Source organism: Ictidomys tridecemlineatus, chromosome X (assembly GCF_052094955.1).
Source record: "Ictidomys tridecemlineatus isolate mIctTri1 chromosome X, mIctTri1.hap1, whole genome shotgun sequence".
Taxonomy (NCBI): Eukaryota; Metazoa; Chordata; class Mammalia; order Rodentia; family Sciuridae; genus Ictidomys; species Ictidomys tridecemlineatus.
This window is the reverse complement of record NC_135493.1, coordinates 71,996,754-72,001,400: the sequence shown is the minus strand read 5'-3', so window position 1 is coordinate 72,001,400 and position 4,647 is coordinate 71,996,754. Positions and strand designations below refer to the sequence as shown.

The window sequence follows — 4,647 nt, the reverse complement described above, 5'->3', positions numbered from 1 at the left end:
TCTCCACTATGTGATGATGCTTTGGTACTATTCATATGGGATCTCCTATATCCCACATCCTCACCACTTCCCCAAGAGAAGTTTTGATGCTGCTTGAGAAGTTTCACATAACCTAAAATCTTTATCAAACATTAATATGAAGGAAGGTAACACAAGATGCAACATATACAGTTAAGGTTCTCTCTGTATATTTAGAAATTACTTCCTCCTTCAAGATATTTGCACCAGAAAGCTCAGTCTGTTCTGCTTAATCATCAGCAGCACAGGTTTGAATCATCAAACCTTGGTAAACCCTTAGGATTTCAAAATTATTAACAAGTACCTCTAGGGGCAAGACATGTTATTGAGTTATAACTAATTTTCTAACATGAGGGAAAACAAGCGTACCAGCCATCTTTTAAAAATATCCCAACCACTGCTTCTCAATATAGAAAGACTATAAACTACATATGGTTTATCATACAACAAATCCCATCTCTGTTCTCTGAAATTCCTGAATTACATTCGTTAGAAAGGGATTTAAAAAATATAGCTTAATGAGCACTTTCCAGCAGCATTCAGCGGCTCCAAGATGGCTTTTATAGATAATCCCACAACATATTTTCTGCCTTTTTCGGTATGTAAGATCTAAAAAGGAAAAAAAAAAACTGGTATTCTGTAGAGCCAGAAGCCTTTTCTTTATCTGAGCCATCATCTGGTTACTGCAACAAGGAGATGCAGCTGAGGAGGCCCTTGAAATCCTACTGTGAGCATCCATATTGTGACATTTAAATTCTTTCTGCAGTATACTGATCTGGTTACTTTTTATCATGTTTTCAGATAGACTAATGTGTGTTTTTTTGTTGTTGTTGTTGTTTTAATGTAGTCTTTAGACTAAGTCCTGTCCTTGCATCTACCATGATTCCAGTTTTGTGGTTTTTATTTCATTTTGTTTTTGTTTTTTGATCCTGATGGTAACTTTTTCCATCTTTTTATAAGCAGAACACAAGCCTTGCAGATGTCTCCTGAATGAGTCTCATGCAATCCAAAACAGCTCCTGGAAGTCATTTTCATAATGTTTACTGTCAGTAAATTGACAACTGGAGGACTCGGCTCTGCAAATACAGCAACCTTCTATACTTCAGTACATCTTCGGCTTACAAAAACCAAACTCAATTCACAATAGCTAGACTATGGAACCAACCTAGGTGTCCCTCAATAGATGAATGGAATATTACTCAGCTTTAAAAAAGAGTAAAATTATGGAATTTGCCAGTAAATGGTTGGAGTTGGAGAACATCATGCTAAGCAACATAAGCCAATCTCACAAAACCAAAGGCCAAATGTTTTCTCTAAAATGCAGATGCTAATTCAATATAAGTCAGGGGGCACTAGGGAAGAATAGTGTTACCTTAGATAGGTAGAGGGAAGTGATGGGAGGGGATGGGAGGGGATGTGGGGATAGGAAAGATAGTAGAACAAAAGAGACATTATTTCTGTATGTATATATGTGACTATATGACCAATATGATTCTGCAGCATGTGCACTGAGAAAAAAGAGAAATTATACCCAATCTACCTATGATATATCAAAGTACATAAATGCATTCTACTATCATATATAACTAATTAAAATAAATTAAAAAATAGTCTTCCTAAAGCAGCCAATCCACATGCAATAGCATCTCCACCAGGCCAACTATCCTCCAAGCACTCTCTCCTTCTCAAATGCCTTATCTAAGAAGATTGTCTCCTGCAATTCTGGACAGAAGGTGTAGATCCCTCCTCTCTCTGTACATGTGTGGCTCCCTTATAAAGATTTGTGTGTGTGTGTGTGTGTGTGTGTGTGTGTGTGTAACTTTTTTATTTGTTCTTTTTAGTTATACATGACAGCAGAGTCTGACATATTTATACAAACATAGGGTACATTTTATTCCAATTAGGATCCCAGTCTTGTGGATATACACAATGGTGAGATTCACTCTAGTATATTCATATATGAATATAGGAAAATCTTTCCTATTCCTATCCCCCCACACTTCTCTTCATTTCCCCCTGTCTAATGCACTGACTTTCTGTTCTTCCTCTCTGAGCCTTGTGAGTTAGCATACAAACTCAGAGACTGTTCAACCTTTGGGTTTGGAGATTGGTTTATTTCAATTCTCATGATACTCTGCAGTTCCATCCATTTACTGGCAAGTCAAGTTATTCTTTGTGGCTGAGTAATATTCCATTGTGTATAAATACCACATTTTCTTTATCCATTCATCTGTTGGGCAGTTAGATTGTTTCTTATAAGAAACTAGGTAGGCCAGAGGAAGTGGAATAAATTTTCAAAGTGCTGAAATAACTACCATCTCGGAACTTTATATCCATCTCAGAACTTTATATCCTTCATAAATTAAATAAAAACATGAAGCGAAAACATTCTTACCCTTAAAATAAATACTGACAGATGTTTTTCACACAGAAATGAAATTACAATAGAAATAAAAATAGACCATCAAATGCAAAAAAGAGCAAAAGAAGTGGTAAATATCTGTATAAATATAACAGATCATTCTTATAGTAAACTATTTAAAATATATTTGACACTTGAAGAAATTTATACCATTCTCTGATGATGGGGCTTTCAATTTATATAGATGTATTTAATAAGACAATTGCAAAAGAAGTAAGGGAAGGTAAAGTGGTTTTTAAAACTATAAGATTATGCATTGTTAAAAGTTACCTATGAGACAAGTGCAGTGGCAGACACGTATAATCTCAGCTGCTTGGGTGGCTGAAGCAGGATGATCATAAGTTCAATGTCAGTATCTGCAACTTAGTGAGACTTGTTGTAAATATATATATATATATATATATATATATATATATATATATATATATATATATATATATTTAATCGATAGAGCAATTGCTAAAAATGCAGGAAAAATATAGTGAAATTAAAAAGGAATGCAAAAAAAAGTTGAGAAGAAGGTAAGAAAGGAAAAACAAAGGAATGAAAAATAGAAAAAAACAGAAAAAATAATTAATAATAGTCCTGAACCCAAACAAATCAATAACTCTACATTGACTGTAACTGTTTAAACCAAGTAAAACTTAGAGATTGCCAGAAAGGATAAAAATAATAATAAGGGCTTGGGATGTTGCTCAATGGCAGAGTTCTTGTGGGTTCCATCCTCAGCTCTGATACATAAATAAATAAATAAATAAATAAATAAATAAATAAGGTAGTCACCTGTGGCCCTAACATCTCAGGAGGTTGAAGCAAGAAAATTGAAAATTCAAGGCTAGTCTAGTATCATTCATACATAGCAGAACCTCCCTCAAATAATAATAATAATATCAATAGATAGATCATCGAAATACAATTAAACTTATAGTAGTATCAGAAAAATCATACCTCTGAATACAGAAAATGATCATGAAGAAAAGATGAAATTATATGATGATAAAAGGGTCAATTCCTAATGTGTGTGCATTTATAAATCATGGTTTCAATATATATGAAACAAAAACTGATAGATAGGAAATGAAAAATAGATGAATGTACATTTAGAGACTTCAACTCTGATCTTTAAGTGGAAGATAAGACTAGGAATAACATTCTCAATCTGAACTCAAATTATTTGCCTGAACAAATTTTTGCCAATATTCATTCTCTCCCTTTCAATTTGCATTTATTTTATACTCTTTTCTTCCCTACTTGTTCTAGATAGGATCTCCAAGCACATTGTCAAATAGATGAGGCAAGAGGAGTTATCTTAGAACAAAAGTTCCTGATCTTAGAACAAAAGAATCCATCCTTTGAACATCAAGTAAGATGTTAGCTGTGGAGTTTTTGAAGTTGCCCTTTATCAGTTTAGGGCCATTCCTTTCTATTCTTTGTTTGTGGGTGCTTTTTTATCATCAAGATGTGTTGAATATTTTCAAATCCTATTTTTACATCTTTGTAGATGATCAGACAAAATACATCTCAGAGTATAATGATCATGTGCCTTTTGTTCTTTAGTAATATGATGTATTATATTTATTTTTATTTTTACTTATTTATTATTTTTGGTATGGATCTAGGGGCACTTATCCATGGAGTTATATCCTCAGCCATTTTTAAAAATATTTTCTTTAGAGACAGGGTCTCACTAAGTTATTTAGAGCTTTTTTCAGTTTCTGAGGCTGGATTTGAACTTAGGATCCTGCTGCTTCAGCCTCCTGAGCCACTGGGATTACAGGAGTATGCCACCATACCTGGTTCTATTGATTTTTATATGTTGAAACAACTTTACATTACTGGAGTATATCCCACTTTACCAATTCCAAGGTCACAGTCATGAAGATTGTATTGTATTAGCAAAAAAAAAAAAAACAGATGGAAAAACCAGTAGAACTGAGCTGAATCGAGAAACAGCTAACATAAACATGGCTGATCAATTTTTTTTCACATTGAGTTTTTGATAAAGTTATACAGGAAACTGAGCAGAGAAAGAGAAGCCTTTTCAACAAATATATTAGAACAATTAGACATTCATATGCAAAAATAAACTTGACCTAGAACTGATACCTAATACAAGATTAAGTTAAAGAATACTTTAACTCTTTAAGGGTTTCTTGAGCCAGGCAAAAATGTCCCTGGTTAAAAACCACTAATCCCAATATTTTTAG

General features: G+C 33.4%; 1 pseudogene; it reads right to left on the bottom strand.

Moving 5' to 3' along the window:
• Positions 1 to 457: 457 nt before the first annotated feature.
• LOC144371579 (SIN3-HDAC complex-associated factor pseudogene) lies at positions 458 to 4,317 on the bottom strand (annotated as a pseudogene).
• Between the last annotated feature and the right edge of the window lie 330 nt (positions 4,318 to 4,647).